At 43.8% G+C, this 17,290-nt stretch overlaps 1 protein-coding gene across 1 annotated transcript in view; it reads left to right on the forward strand.

Moving 5' to 3' along the window:
* Positions 1-17,290, forward strand: part of LIG3 (DNA ligase 3) — a 1,243,614-nt gene that overhangs the window by 730,803 nt on the left and 495,521 nt on the right. The gene's annotated exons all lie outside the window — the stretch shown is intronic.

Here is a 17,290-nt window from a genome sequence, read left to right on the forward strand (position 1 = left end):
TTTTAGGAAAACTGACCAATTACTAGTCAGCTTTGCAGCAGGGGCAGAGGGCAAGGCCATATCCAAACAAACAGTCTCCAAATGGATAGCACACTGTATCCATTTCTGCTACAAATACCATGGGAAACCGCCCCCTTAGGGGAGGTCGGGACACAATTCACCAGGGCAACCTCCACTTCTGCAGCTTTTCTCAGAGGGGTCCCTACCAGGGACATCCTGGAGGCTGCAACATGGAGTTCTGTTCATACCTTCACCAAGCATTACCACCTGCCTATCTTCTCCAAATCCAGGGTAGGTTTTGCAACCACAGTCTTGCAGGGCATCCTAGCCAGCCTCCACTCTTTTCTTCAGCTTTGGGAATCAACCCAAGTGTGATGACTGCAACAGTGAAATATGAAGAACATAGTACAGTTGTGTACACTTACCATAAATGTAGATGTTCGAGTGTATTCACTGTTGCAGTCCTGGTTTCCCACCCTCCATCCCCCTTGTCTCTCTCTTTTTCTCTCTCTCTCTCTCTCTCTCTTCCTCACTCTTTATAGGGATTTTTGGTATTTACTTTCTGCTGATGGTGTTCTTCCACCATAACCTAGCTTCCTCTTTGGGTGCTCCTGACATGTAGGGCCAGAAAAACTGATATAATGGCGTCGGCTGCCTGGCTTTATACCACTGACAACCTGATGATGTGACGTCAGTCCTGGAGTGACAGCAACCGGCACAGAAATACTAAGCATCTGGTATTCAGGCCGACTGAGGGCTACCCCTGGCAGGATGACCCAAGGGTGTTGTCTGCAACAGTGAATACACTCGAACATCTACATTTATGGTAAGTGCACACAACTGTACTTTTTTGGTTCCCCCTCCCTGACAGTGGTAGCTTTCATCTTTCTACTGTTGGTTTTATTAATGTCTTGGATTTCACAGTAATACTTGCTGAGCCTGATATGTGCTGTAAGTTGATCCTAAAGAAAATGCCCACTGAAACAGACCATATGTTTAGCGTTGACACCATCCTCCTCAGATAATATTATTGCTTTTCATTCCCAGATTTATTTAAAGGCTCCAGGTCAGATAATTTGCTGGTTGACTATGGGTTGTTAGGAAATGCTTCAAAATAGTCTCCGTCACCCTAAAACGTGCATCTACTGCAGAGTGTTCAAGAAATTAAAGGAAGAAAAGAGAAGACATTTTTCTTGTTCTTTTCTGGTTTGCTGTTTTTGTCAAACTGTGTTTGACACAAGCAAGAGGTAAGCTGAGGAATAAATCTAGTAAATGGAGGCTGAAATAGAAACAGTCATCCCACATTTTCACTTCAGAATCTTTCACCCACTGGTTATATGTCTTTAGCTTATGATCTAGGGTTTTGAGGATTGTGCTGTACATAATTTAGGATTATTTTCTTGGAAGTCCCCATGTTTGACTCTCCTTCTCTTTTCAAAGACAGCGCCTGTGAGAGAAAGTTCCAGATCTCATAGCTGTATTGAATTTATCTCACCTGCCTTGGATAAATATCAAGAGAAACTTCATAATGCAGGTTCAGATGTTTACTAGACTGACACATTTCTGGCCCTTCTGTGGCAGTGATGTGGTTTCCCAACAGTAGACACAGCCCTTCTGTAACAAAGGATCATCTTGTAGTTATGTCATAAGATTATATGGTCAGTTATGTGAAAAGAATGGGCATGCCTGACTCCTCAGCTCCGTGATTTATTATCACCCCCCCACACCTCCAGGAGCAGGTGGGAGGCTGCTTTTTACTCTGCCCATCATATTAAAATGTCACTTTTAACAAGTACTAGAGGTGGCAAACAAAACTACATTTGAAGTTATCAGAGCATTAGAGCTTCCTGTTTTTCTTTCAGTAGCACTGCCATTTGTGACAGCTCAAGATGATTGGTTTTGGATATCATTAGTTTATTCTTAGTTATTTATCAGTAGTACTAACATAATCAAAATAGACAATGATGACATTGAGATTGTGCATTACAAATACTTGTTAAAAACACTACAAATACTTGATCTCACCGTAGACAATAGGCTCCATATCGGTGAACATACCATTCCTATTTTGAAAGCCCCTAACAAAACTTGGATCCCTTTACCATATTAACAAGAGTTAATGAACACTAGTCCCTTTGTTATCCTGAACAGTTAGCTGCCCAGTCCCTTTATTTACTCTCCTAGAAGCTCCTCCATGGTGGCCTATACTTAACCTTTCAAAGAGCTTACACTCCTTGACCTTATTTCTACACAAGTGTTTTGCCAATAATTGTACATTGGCACAACGTAAGCTAACTCCCAGTTCACCAGAACTACTGTATTTTCCAGCATCATGTTAAATAACTTAGTTATTGGCCTCATTAAGTGACCATTAAAACTGCTAATAAAACAGCCTGGGTAATATGTCAGGTCCTGTTGAACAATTTTTTTTTTTACTTTGTATAGGGCAGATTTAATCATATCTTCAGGGAGTTTGCGACATATTGTTGAAGGTTTATCAGTAATTAAAATATCCACTGAAAGAATGCTCTTTGAAGTTACTAATGTAAGATTACCATTCAGCAGTGTTGTAACTGTCACCAGTGAGGACACCTGCATTCAGTATAACACCTATTCTATTACTTACATTCTTGCCACTATAAACATCATTATAAACTCTGTTTGGTCAACATTTCTTGTCAGTGAATCCTCTTATGTAATTTGAGATGTCCTTTATAGGCATTTTTAGTTTTTTATTTATATTGTTTTAGTGTTCCCTAAGCAGTAGAAGTTCCACACATTTCTATAAACTGTACTTTTTTTCTTTTTCTTTAATACTGTCTTTCGGCTTTTCCTGGTTAGGGGTCGCCACAGCGGAACTCCAGTCCGCTAATGATTGGCAGTAGATTTTTACGTGCTGGCTTGTCGGGCATAACGCACAACCTTCAACGAAGGAACGTCCATTCACGCATGTCGACACACAGAAGACGCTCTAACTGAGAATCAAACGTGCAACGTCTAACTGTGAGGCGACAACGCTACCGCAGCACCACCACTGCAAATATTTGACAGGCAGTTTCAAATTAAACATGTCCCTTCATTTCTATGGGCTTTAAGTCAAAATTCCAGTCTGCATCTTGTATGCTTTGAATTATATTATGTGGTGTTGCATAAAACCATTACAGGCGTAACTAGTTGTTACAAGTTTATAATGACTAATAGGCAAGTTTATAATAAATTGTAGGACAGAGTATATTGAAGTCCCCAGTGGAGAAAGAGATCTTGTATAATAAATGCTACTACTAATATTTGAAAGTAATGAATCCAGGGTAGCACTTAGTCTTGTTTGAAAGTCTACCATCAAATCAAAGAATTCATGGATGACACACTGGTGCAGCGGTAGCGCTGTCGCCTCACAACAAGAGGTTCTTCAGTTCGATTCTCGACTGGGGTGCCTTCTGTGTGGAGTCTGCATGTCCTCCCTGTGTTCGTGTGAGTTTTCTCAGGGTGCTCTGGTTTCCTCCCACATTACAAAGACATGCATCTGGAGCATTTCTCCCCAGGCCTCAGCTGAAATTGGCTTCATTTAAGTCCTACTTTCCCGGTAAACAAAAGTTAAATACAATAAAATAAATAAAAAAATGTTCTAAAGGAGAATGACATACCAAACCTCCAGTCACTATTTGAAAAATTAAAATCTCCCAGAATTATCAGGTTGTTAAAGTTCCATTTGTCTTTAACAAACTTTAAATAAGAAGTTAGTTGTTCATTGTTCTTGTTAGGGTTGTGATAACTACATGACACATTTAAACTTTCTCCAGTAAAAGCAACAGGTAGCTCAGTAACAAGAGATTACATTTCTGGATAAGCCCGTAATAATTTGACATTGGTCAAACCACAAACAAATATGAACACTCCACCCCCAGAGGTATTTGTTCTTAAGTGTTCACATTTTTTTAAAGCCTGTTAATTATAAGTCTTTATGCCTCAGGGAAGACAGTGATATAATTCTTGGGGAAATGTGTCAAAGCAGATAGATCCTTAGTCTTTTTACTTGAACTGTGTGCACTGGCATAATAAACTTTAATCTCCTTGTTGTTGCAGGTTATTTGTGTACTTTTTTGGACAGTATGAGTATAGTCTAAAAACTGAGTAAATGTGTCCGAGAACTTCTTGCTTAACAGTTTGCCTGCACACTGAAACTTGGATGGACCTGATCTATGTTGAACATTTCATTTTTGCATAAAAGCTCATCCCAAGTGTTAATGACATCAGCATCTTTACTATAACAAAAATCCTTTACCATTTATTGTACAGCATTACTTTGGAAAAGTAATAATTACTGAAGCTTGGTAATGGTAAGACTTCATGCAAATACAAATCTATCTTATTTATGTTACATATTCACAAGAAAAATTATACAAGTGTTACGTGTTCCATGGACCTGAACCTTATTTGTGGAGAGGCAGATTCATATCCCAAAGGCTTTTCTCATCTATGGAATAAACTTCCAATCTTCGTAAAACAAAGTGCATGCCATACTTTCTTCAAAAAGAATTTGGATAAATAGATGAAGAACTGTAAATTCACACCCAGGGTACTGCCAGTGTCCCTTATGGACAAAGGCAGTCTGTAAAATGGCTCAGGGCTCCAAAACCCAAAGACCCACTACCCCATCCCATATCTGGGGAATTGAGATATAATATTGCCATATCCTGGGTATTATTGGCTAGGCTTGTAAAGGCTGTTGTGCCATTAGCCTATTAATCACCTATGAACATGTGAACTTAAGATATAACTGAAATATGTTTTCAGTTTGCTGGTGCATGTGATGGAAGGAAGTATTGAGAAGATCATTAACCCCATCATGAAGAATAATGGTACTAACTGTCCACCTTTTCCTTGCAGTATCCTTCAAAGCAACATAGATATTCTTTCAATTTGACCAAGGAAGTCAGTTAACCTGATCATTATTTATGGTTGATTGGAATCTGATTGATTTGATGTTGTCTTTTTCATCCATTCTTCAACTGATGGGTCTCGGATCTGACCTGGGCCAATTCTAAAGACTTGACTCCATAGCTCGAGCTCCTCCTTTTACCCATCATTCTCCTCCTCCTCCTGTCTCTAAGTAACTATCTCAGATCTCATTTGCCGTGTCAGCAAATGGATGTGCTCTACTGTAACTTGGGCAGTTGAGTGACTAGAATACGTGCTTTGTCAAATATCATGTTAATATTCTATTTTATTTTTGTTGCTCCTGCCTCCCCTTTGTTCTGTTAGTTAATGTATAGGGTGTTTTCATTCTGTCCTGTAATACTACTTTCACTTTAGACCTCATGCCCTGGTAGTAGTAGTTTATTTCCCCTATTCTAGTGTTACCTATTGAAGGTACTTTTAGTTAGCATTCCTGATATTTGCTTTAACTAGTTACCATTGTTGGTAGGCTGTTGTATTTTCTTTTCTTTCCTTAGGTTCTTCTCTCCTTCACCAAGTTGGATAAGCTGATTGGTTTCAGAAATGCACCTCCTGTTAGATCCCTAATTCCAATGCCCACCAGGAGTGTATATATTGTTTAGGCTCTGCACATTTTGATGTTGAATGCGAGATCTGTGGCGGGGGGGGGGGGGTCAACCAACGGGCTTTGGTTGAACTCCACAAAAAGCTAATTCTCAGGGGCCCTCTTCTTCTTCTGCTGGAGCTTTCCCTCTTTCCCAGAAGCCTTATGAAAAGACTAAGGAGAATTCATTGACTAAGGGCAAAGAGGCTAGGAAATTATCCCCTGATTGTTCTCCTTCCACCATTTTGTGTTCGGCTCTACCCAAAAAAGGATCTCCAAGCCCTCTGATCCAACTGACTGTTCCAGTCCATCAAGACCTAAATCAGAATCTCCGGCTCATTGCTCTTCTGCTTTCCACCCTCCTTTTCTATAGGAGACCACACAAAGGACTTCCAGGCCACCTTCTTCCTTGTCATTTCTCAGGTCGTTTAGGAGCTTAACTGAAATAGAGGTGGAGAGGATGTTGAAGTTTCTTTGGGCCCACATTCATTTGGGAGTTTTACCATCTCTGTCTCCCATCTGACCCATGAGCCTATCAGCCCCTACCCAGTTGATGACTCCTACTGACCTTCAGTTTTGGAGCCTTTGGATTCAAGATTCCTGAATTTGTCTACTTCAGATCCAAAAGCCTGGCCTTCTTTGACTCTGTAAACATATGTGCTCCAGTTGGAGCCAACTTTGTCAGACTTGGAGGGATCACAGAGCCAAAGCAAGCACTGGATCCGGGAGATGGATTTGACTCCTATGCCCTTGGAGCCATCCCTTCATCTCAGAGCCTCTGCATTAGACAACTTGGCTCTCATTTCTGCCTTGAGGGAGAGTGATGGTGATGCTCTGAGCTGTCCTGAGCAGTTGTTTTTGGCTCCTACCAGCATGGTCCTTGTTTCTGCTATATCTTCTGCATTTGAGGAAGTAATGGTACCTTTCTCCACCACTGTGGACAAGACACACTTGCTCCCCTTGTGTCCACCCCTTCCACAACTGTCTGCCTTGATCTTGGAGCCTCTACATCCTGTCACATCGGGGCAGCCAGCCAGTACAAGTCTCAAGACAGTCCTCATTCAAGACTCCGCTCACACGTCTGAGTCCTGTTTGGGGCATCCCACCGGGGAGCCACATCAGAAGTGTATATGCAAGAGGAAGTACTTAGCTTCCCCACAGGAATCCCTGAAAGAAGACACCAACTTTGATGGCAGGGAAGGGTCCCCCAGATCCCTCCTTGAGGATGTCTCCTTTGGTGAAATACTCAAACTTTTGAGACAGAAAAGTGGTTGGCCTTCTGACCCCCCTTTTCAAGAGGAGTCTGTGTTTCTCTAAGCTTTTAGAGCCCGCTCAGCTATGTCCTGGGTTGCCCCCCCCCCCCCCCCCCCCAGCGAATGAGTTGGTGGACCTCATCTCCCTCCAGCCTTGAAAGGATCTGCTTATCTCGAAGCCGGTCCAGAATAGCACCGACAAATACATGGTTGCACTGAAGGATCAGGCCTACTGCAGCAAAGCCCCCCCAGGTGATGCTTTGATAGTAGTAGCAGCCACCAAGAAAGAACTTGCTGAACAATGTTCTACTGTCCATCCCACGACAGAGAGTCCCAGGCGATGGACAGATTTGGGAAGCGTGTTTATGCATCAGTGACCTTAGCTGCCAGGTCTCTGAAGTATTTAGTGTATGTCACAAGATTTCAGAAGGACTTTATCAATGAGTTTTCTAGTATTCTCTCTGGGTCCATGTTGGTGGAGGACAAGAAGAATGTTTCTTCGCAACTGGCCACCCTACAGTCCCTATCGAATGCTTCTATGAGACTCTTTCCCATACCTCAGAAGGTGCTTCGAGAGCTGTGTGGGTTCAGGAATTGCTGTGAGAAATCAGGCTTTGTGCCCACTGAATGGCACACAGCAACAGTTATCCCACTCTACAAAGGGAGGGGGCACCACTGATCCCGGGAACGTAGCCTGACGAGCCTGGTGTGTAAGACCATTGAAGGTATCATTATGGAACTCATAAACAAAGACATTGGTAACCTCCAAACTCTGGACCCCACCCAGTTCGGGTTTGTGAAAGGCAGATCATGCCTCCTGAACCTGATCGACTTCTTGAGGCAGTCACCAAAGCTGTAGACAAGGGTAAGGTGATTCACACAGCCTATCTTGACCTCACCCAGGCTTTTGACACCATCCCCCATTCTGGAATTATAGCTAAACTCACTAAACTAGGTATAAATCCCTACGTCACAAGATGGGTTGCCAGTTGGCTCACTGGCAGAACCCACACTGTAAAAGTTGCAGACTCCAAATCTAACTTCAAACCAGTGACAAGTGGAGTACAACAGGGTTTAGTCCTGGGACCTCTCCTGTTTGGTATCTACTTCTCTGAAGTACAGGCTAACACAGAAGGCCTTTGGCTAATGAAGTTCGCAGATGACTGCAAACTAGGAGCCATAGTTGAGTCCCCAAATGATGTGGACATCCTACAGAAGGGCCTCACTGAGACAAATGCCTGGTGTCAGAGCCATGGCCTCAAGTTCATTGCCAAAAAATGCATGGTCATCCCCTTTGGTAAAAACTCTGTACCCATGAACTACCACGTAGGCGGCAGTCTACTTAATGCTGAATGTGTGATGAGACCTGGGGACCCAGGTGGACAAAAGTCTTTCCTTTGATAATCACATTGCCACAGTAGTCAGGAAATCCTACTACGTGGCACACCTCATCACACAAGGGTTCTCATCTAGGAAAAAAGAGGTCATTGTTCCCCTCTACTCGACACTCATTAGACCCATTATAGTACAACGCCCCTTTTGGAATGTACCTCACAAGACATCTGCAGCAGCTGGAAAGGCCACAGAAGTACCTCACAAAGAGGATTACTGGTCTCAAGCAGATGCCCTACACTGACCATCTCAAAAAAATCCAGCTTTACTCCATAGCATATCACCTACTCCGAGGGTGATCTCTGCCTAACATATAAAGATATGTCAAACCCAGAGCTGTTGGACATGCTACACCTAAAGAAATCTTAATCCCTCTGAGCAACATGCTCTAGGGACCTAAACCTTGTCACCACAATAAACAAGACATGCTGGAGGGATAGATTCCTGTCCCAGAGACTTCCCATACTCTGGAACAAGCTACTCATCTATGTCAAGCAAAGTTCCTCATTTGCACTCTTCAAGAAAAATCTTGATAAGTTGATGGGAAATAGGAAATAAACCCAGGGGATCACTCCGGTGGCTCTGCTCAACAGGGGCACAGGAAAAATAACTTTCTTGGGTGGCATAAGCCAGGGAACCTTTTTGGCTAGGCTTACTTAGGCCCTTGGGCCGATAGCCTAGTACCTACCTATGAACCTATGAGACACCATGCCTCGATGTGCCTCTTTGAATTCATTGAGCCTTTTATGTCATCATTCATCAGTGCTCCTTTTGATGGATCTACCTTATTTTGGCCCAGGGTTAAAGAAAGTCTGTCTAGGAGTGAACAAGATGGGAATAACTTATCTGCTATTGGGATACATTTTTCTACACCTTAGAGGAGATTTTCCCAAAACCATAGAGATGGTAGGAAAATGTGGTTCCGGAAGTCACAAGGCTGTGTTCCCAGGATTGCTATGGAACAGGGAGAAGCTCCAATAACAGATGACATCCTCATAGCAGGGGAGGCCTGCAAAACCAAGGTTTAGGAGATCCCTTTTCCGAGAAGCCCTGCCAGTAGTCCTGCAAAGTTGCCTGACTGCTGAACTTTGGAGCTAGTCGGGAGTGGGGGGGTGAGATATCCTTCTATTCTCATGTTGCAATATTCCAAACCCTTTGACTTTCCTCTCTTGCTACCCAAATGTCTGGCCAGTATACAAAAACTTCTAGTTACTGCAGGGTACCTGGGACATCTGATGTTGGTTAAGGGAATGTGGGCCATAAAAGTGACGTTTGCACATACAAGACCTCAGAACGTATCTGCTGCCAGTGGAACATCAGCTGTTCCTGAAGTACTGGCTGTCAGATCGTCTTTTCAAAGATAAGTACCCCGCTGGGGAAATTTTGTTGTTTTGTGTCACCGCATGCCTGTTAGCTTCTTGTCATCCAGTGAGGGGAAGGGAAAGTGTCAATGTGGTCATCAGATCCCCCATAAGGATGCCCATGATCTTTGCCTTTCTTGTTTAGGGCCTATGCATGACCATAAGTCCTGCTCCATGTGTCAGGCTTTCATCCCTAAAACCTTACACAACTGTCTGTATGCCCTGAACATTTATTTAGAACATCAGCGCCTTAAGCATTTAACTTTAGCTATGGAGGGGCCATCCAGTCAGCCAGTCGAGCCACCTAAGAAAAATGCCAAAGTTGCTAGGCCCGAATCTTTTGCTGCACCTCCTCCACCCAATGTGCGTCCTGTGGCCGACAGCCTGGAGGAATGTTTGTTCGTTGCTGATATGGGAACAGTGGGTACCGTTGAGGAAGCCGCGGAATCCAGAGAGGAAGGCACATCCTCAGAGGTAACACAGACATAGGTTACCCACCCAGTCAGAGAAAAGTATCAGCCATAGAAATGGAAAAACTGCTGACCAAAACAGTCATCCAGATGGTCTCCACAGACCAGCAAGGATTTGGAACTTACTCAAGGTTTTTTGGTGCCAAAGAAAAATGGGAACCTGAGCCCTATCTTGGACTTCAGAAGTTTAAACCAGTATGTCAGATTTTCCAAGTTCCAAATGGTCACAATTCAGTCCATTCTGCTGCTTTTTTGCAAGGATAAGTGGATGTGCTTGATAGATCTCCAGGATGTGTACTATCACACTAAAACAGACAGGCAATCCAGGAGATTATTTTTGCTTCTGGCTGGGAGCTAGTCATTACCAATTCTGAGCACTGCCCTTTGGCCTCACCAAAGCCCCCCAGGGTGTTCACCAAATGTGTGGCAGTGGTTGCAGCTCACTTGAGACTGCAGGAATTCCAGGTGCTTCTGTACATCAATGACTGACTCATCTCTGCTCCCACCAAGCTTCTACTGATTCAAGCCAAGGATTACTTACTCCAGCTATGTTTTCAACTGGGCATAAACAGTGAACTACACCAAGTCTCATCTCTCCCCCACTTAAGTCCTGGAGTTCATTGGTGCTTGTCTGGACATGGTGACTCAAATTCAAGCTCAACTCACACAAGAATAAATACCTTACAGAGTCAAGCATCACACATCCTCTCTCTTCCTACCCCACCAGATAGGTTGTTTTTACAACTCCTGAGATATGTGGCAGCTTCCAAAACTTTAGCGCCCCTAGCAAGATATTATACAGTGGATGCTTGAAGTACAGTGGTCTTTAAGACAATGTTCCTTATCTACACCAATACGGATTTCAAGAATCTGCAAGGAACATATTACCTAGTGGATCACAGCAAAAGAAGTTTCTCAGGGCCGCCTTTTTGTACTTCCACCACCCTACAGCTACACTGACTAAAGGATGCCTCCCACCTAGGGTAGGGGGCATTACTTGGGAAGGACGATCCGAGGCACTTGGTCTCATTTGGAGATCAATCTTCACATCAATATCCTGGAAATGAAAGCAGTCTTATTATTGGTGCAGGCATTTCAAGATGCTGTCCCTCCAGGGAATTGCCATACAGACAGACAGCATATCAGTAGTCTGGTACATCACCAAGGAGGGTAACCAGATCCTATCCCCATATGTCGAGAGGTGATGAGAGTTTCGAAGTGGGTGATCTCTTCAGGTCATTTTCCTTTGGCAGTGCATATCCTGGGGAAGTCCACCATGCTAGCAGACAAACTGAGCAGGTCCATCTTACTCCATCATGAGTGGTCTGTCAACGCTGTGGTGGCAGAAATGATTTTCCATCAGTGGCGCCAGCCATGTTTTGATCTCTTTGCTTCCCTTTGCCCTGATCCCTCTGGGGGGGGGGGTCATCGAGAGACTTTCTAGTTCACGATTGGGCCCCCTAGGCTCCAGTATACTTTTCCTCCCACTCCTCTGATTTCTAAATTTCTATAGAAAGCGTCTTACTGGAAGCCCCAGTAATCATTATTGCTTCATTCTGGCCTCAACAATTATGGTTTTCCTTATTGTGGCCTCATCTGGTGCACCCCTTTGGGTGTTGGATCCAAACCAGGGTCTTCTGTATCTCCTTTCAGGAAAAGCTCACCTGAACAGTCGATCCCTCAAGTTGATCGGATGGTTTCTCCAATTCTATTGATGGCCAGACAGTCCAGGTTTTTCTCTCCAGTCAAACACATATTCATATTCTGTCAGAAGGATTCTTCTAAAAAGGTGTATACGAATAAATGGAAAAGATTCTCTTTTTGGGCTTTCCAGAGACAATTAGACCCTTTTTTGGCACCCATTCCAGCTTTCCTAGATTTTCTTCCTTCCATGTTTTAACAGTGGTGCTAGCTATTCTTCCGTAATGATTCAACTTGCACGAATCACAGTTTTTCATGTAACACATAACCATTCCTCTTTGGCATCATGTAGGTTATGCAAAGCTTTTCTTAAAGGTACCTTTTTACTCGGACCCCCCCCCCCCCCCCCCCATTAAGAACCCTACTCCACCACTGGATTCATATATAATCCCTGACTTGACCCATATTTGAACCAGCTGCCAAGGTGAACTTGAAATTTCTGGCTTGGAAAACTATCTTTCTGATCATGATCACATCATACAGATGAGTTTCAGAACTACAGGCTCTCTCCTCTAAGCTGGCATATCTAATTTTTCACAAGGACAAGGTGTCTCTCCTTATTAATCCTCCTTTTGTACATAAGGTGGCGTCAGAAACAGCTATGAATCAGTCCATCAGCCTCCCTGATGTTCTTCGTGTTTCTCTGTTGCAGTCATTACATTTGGGTTATCTGCTTGCAGGTAGCCCTCAGTCGACCTGATTAACAAAGTCTTGGGTCCTGCATTGGTTGCTGTCCCTTCTTCCATGATGTCAGGTCATCAGTAGTATAAAACATGCAGCTGATGCCATTACATCAGTCTTTCTTGCCGTGCGGTACCCAAAGCAGAAGCAGTTAGCAAGTGCTGGTCGGCCGACTTCTGAAATTTTAGTTTTCGAGTTTCAGAACCAAAGTCTTCAACTAAAAGCTAAGTACCCTGTTGGAGAAACTTTTTCTTGCTCTTAACTGATGTCAGTTAAAGTAAATAATTGCATTACTTGTGGAAAGCAAATACTTCATAAAGATTTTCATTCGTACTGTATTCCTTGCCTAGGCCCTGAACACAATGTACCTCACTGTCGGTTTTGTGCCTTATTTAAACCACAAACTATCCCTAGTCTGTATATTTACGCTTCTAAATATTTTGGTGCTCAGATCAATTATCCTGATATGTCTTCGGTCAGCCATCCGACTACTGACATTCCAAAAAAACGCAAAGATAAAGACAGAGACAAAGCCGCCTAGGTCCAAAGCTGCCGACAACACTTCTCCTAAGCTAGTCGCCATTTTGCCGGTACTCAGTGAGGCGCTTTCGCAGCCCCTTATACCCGCAACGTCTGATTCGCAGGCCTCTACAGAAACCCATTCGGAGTCCGGTATGCTGCGAGATGCTTCAACTGTGGACTTGCAGATGTCTCTACCTTGGGTGGGCTCGGAGCCGCTTTGCAGGCACCGACTTCTGAGGGTGTATTCAGGCCTACTGACTTGCGATGCCATCTTCTTCTTCAAGGCCTAAATCTCGAACCATGCCTAAAAAACTGACACCCATACTGCATGGTCAGGCCTCTATGCCTAAAAAACAGATGATAAGAATGGCTGAAGACCTTATTACTTTAATCGGGGGAAGCCAGCCTTCCCCCTCTAAGAGTCCTAGGGCTGAGTTTGTTTATGATACTTCTGACCAGGATTCTGAATTTTCTGTTTCCTCTGATGACCAGGATTTACCCTTATCTACCTATGAGGATTCTGATGCTGAGGACTCCATTCCCTCTGCTGAGGACTCCATTCTCTGTACTGAGAAGGCATGCTTGGCTTAAGGAGCAATCCCTACCAGATCATGTTAAAGCAAAATTACTGGATGTTCCCCTAAACCAGGGCCGCCTGTTTGGCAACATGGCAGAAGTCGTCCTTATAAAGATGGAAGAAAAAGCTAAATCTATGCAAACTGATAAAGTTTTTTTACAAGTACAACCTCCAAGATATAGTAGGCATTGGCCTTCCAAGAATTGGTCCTTTCCTGCCTCTGCCAGATCTTCTCAGTCCAAGCCCAGACCCAGCAGAGCTCCCAGGCTGCAGTCCCAGGGTACACACAGGACTAAGCAGTGGGGGGCCTCCACTTCCAAATCTGGGAGTAATAAGACTCCTCCTTATGGTAAACTGTCTCAATGACTTCCTTTTAAAATTTCCAAGCACTTATCAACTGACTGCCCCTTTGGGGGGAAAGATTGCTCTCCATGCAAGAACTGGGAACTCATTACCCAAAACAAATGGGTTTTAAATATAGTGTCCCAGGGATACAGATTTCACTTCCACACGTTGCTAACACCAAACAGGTGGCCAGACCTACCCCCAAATCAGTGGGCAGAGGCCCAAAAACAAGTACTTTCTCTTTTAAGCATGAGGGCTATTCAGTTGGTACCAGAAGAGGAAAAGGGGTAAGGTTTCTACTCAAGACTTTTCCTGGTACCCAGAAAAGACAATTCATGGCATCCTATCCTTGACCTGTCTACTCTAAACACCTTTTTGGAGATTCCAAAATTCAAGATACTGACTCTTCACCAGTTGCATCCTATGCTAGGCAAAGGTGCCTGGTTGACAACACTAGATTTAAAAGAAGCATACCTGCACATCCCAATCAGGGAATCTTGCAGAAGATACCTATGCTTCAAAGCAGGCTACACGCACTATCAGTTCTCTCCACTGCCCTTTGGCTTATCTACTGCGCCAAGGGTATTCACAAAGTGCCTAGCTCCAGTTATTGCATTTTGCAGGCAAAGAAATATTCCAATATACCCATACCTGGACGATTGTCTAATTCAGGCAGAAAGCCAGGACATACTTTTGAATCATCTGGCCTTTGTACAAAGGGTTCTAACTTGTCTGGGGTACACCGTGAATGAAAATAAATCACACCTGGTATCTTGTCAACAAATTATATTCCTGGGAGCAAGCTTGAATACAACTTCCCGGATGGTTTTCCTCATGCCAGAGAAACAAATTCATTTGACAACCTACTTCAAACAAGTGGCCACAAAAACCCTGCTATCTGCAAGACAAATACTGCAAGCCTTGGGGTTCATGGCCTCTTGCATTCTTCTAATTCCATATGCAAGACTGCATATGAGGAAACTACAGTCGTATCTAAAAAGCCTATGGTGTCAACATTCTCGGGATCTAGCAGCAATGATTCCTTTCATACCTTGCCTACGCCTAGAGTTCCTTTGGTGAGCAGAGGTCTGCCACCAAAACAAGGGACTACCTTTCACACCACCCCCTACCGCCCAAACCCTAACAGACACATCAGACTATGCATGGGGGGGCTCACCTGGCAGGGAAGTGCATTCAGGGCAAATGGAACCCAAGTCAAAAGCACCTGCATATCAATTAAAAATAAATGTTAGCTGTACAGAATGGTCTGACAGCCTTCAAGGACCACATTCTTCCAGGACAAATAATGGTAAAGATGGACAACACCACTGTTATGTGGTACATAAACAAGCAGGGGGTACACATTCTTACCCCCTCTGCAGACTAGTCGTGGCATTGTGGAACACAGCCTTGAGCTAACAAGTGCACCTACAAGCTCAATTCCTGCCAGGAAAATTAAGTACAATGGCAGACGGACTAAGCAGAAACCTCATGGACCCACACAAGTGGAAACTGGAACCAAGGATTTTCAACATGTTGACAAGCAAATGGGGGAGCCCAGATATAGACCTGTGTGCCTCTCCCCAGAACTACCAATTGGACACATTATGCACAAGGACTCCCCACAAACAAGCCTGGAAAGTGTATGCTCTGTCCTTCAGTTGGAAAAACCTATCAGTCTATGCCTTCCCCCCTCTGCCTCTGCTCTCCACAGTACTACTAAAAATAAAACAGGACAAACCAAGGATGATTTTGATTGCTCCAGAATGGGCACGCCAACACTTGTACCCCCTCCTGCGCAGTGTGTCAAAGTTATCCCCATGGCACCTGCCGCAGTCCCTTTCCCTGTTGTCTCAGCAGGAGAACTAGATTCTTCACCCCCAGCTTCTAACACTGAACCTAGCAGCCTGGCTAATTACCTAATCGCTCCTTTACCATCCCTCAGTAAACCTGTGATGGTTATCATTTTAGAGGCAAGGAGGCCTAGTATTAGAAAATCTTATGCTGAAAAATGGAAAAGATTCTGTGCCTGGAACCAGTCTCAAGGGATGAGCACAGCAGCACCCATTACCTCAGATTTTACAGTACTTAACTGAGATGCTTCACAAGGGCCTGTCTTTTCCTCCATCAAAATTCACGCCTCAGCCATTTCAGCTCATTATAACACAGAACCTCCTCTCTTCTCTCATCCACTGCTCAAGCAGTTCCTCAGAGGGGCCAAAAATTTGAGACCACCCAGGAGAGCTCCAACCACAGCCTGGGACCTTAACTTTGTTTTGGAGAAACTCAATCTACCACCTTTTGAGCCAGCTGCTACTGCAGACTTAAAATTTCTTTCATGGAAAACAGCTTTCCTTTTAGCAATCACTTCATCAAGAAGGGTATCTGAATTACAGGCCATTATGGCAGTGGAGCCTTTCATCATCTTTCATGTGGACAGGGTGTCCCTCAGAACCAGCCCATCCTTCATGCCCAAGGTGGTATCCAGTGTGGCTCTTAATCAGTCCATTCATTTGCCAGCCTTCTTTCACAATCCACAGAACAAAGGGGAACGAATACTGCATTCCTTAGATGTGCACAGACAACTTAGATTCTACTTGGACAGGACTAAACCTCAAAGGAAATCTTAACAACTGCTGGTGGCATTTGCTGCAGGGGCAGAGGGGAAGGCTATTTCAAAGCAAACCATTTCTAAGTGGATAGGACATTGCATTCATTTCTGCTATAAGCACCATGGAAAACCTATCCCACAGGGGATCATACCTCACTCCACTAGGGCTGCATCTACCTCTACAGCCTTTTTCAGAGGCGTCCCTACCAGTGACATCCTAGAAGCTGCTACTTGGAGTTCTGTACATACCTTCACCAAGCATTATCATTTGCCAATTTTCTCTAAATCCAGAGCTGGCTTTGCCACTGCAGTCTTGCAGGACCTTATAGCTGGTCCTACCTAATGCTATCTAAATTCCTCCTCCCAAACTTAGCTTTGGGAATCTACCCAAATGTAACGACTGCAGCAGTGAAACATGAAGAACATAGTACAGTTGTGTACACTTACCATAAATGTAGATGTTCGAGTGTATTCACTGTTGCAGTCCTGGTTACCCTCCCTCCAGCCCCTTAACTTCTTTTGGCTATACCTCTACTTTCCTTTACTATGCTTAAAAGCTTTTTGTTGTATTTGCTTTTTTGTTGGAGGTATATCATTGTATTTTTATATTTAATTGCTCCCCATTAGGGGGGCACCTGACATCTCTGGCAAGAAAAACTGATGTAATGGCGTCGGCTGCATGTTTTATACCCCTGACGACCTGACATCATGGGAGAAGGGACAACCAATGCAGGATCCAAGACTTTGTTAATCAGGTCGACTGAGGGCTACCTGCAAGCAGATAACACAAATATAATGACTGCAATAGTGAATATACTCGAACATCTACATTTATGGT

Source organism: Protopterus annectens, chromosome 16.part0 (assembly GCF_019279795.1).
Source record: "Protopterus annectens isolate FY-2018-M chromosome 16.part0, PAN1.0, whole genome shotgun sequence".
Classification (NCBI taxonomy): Eukaryota; Metazoa; Chordata; order Ceratodontiformes; family Protopteridae; genus Protopterus; species Protopterus annectens.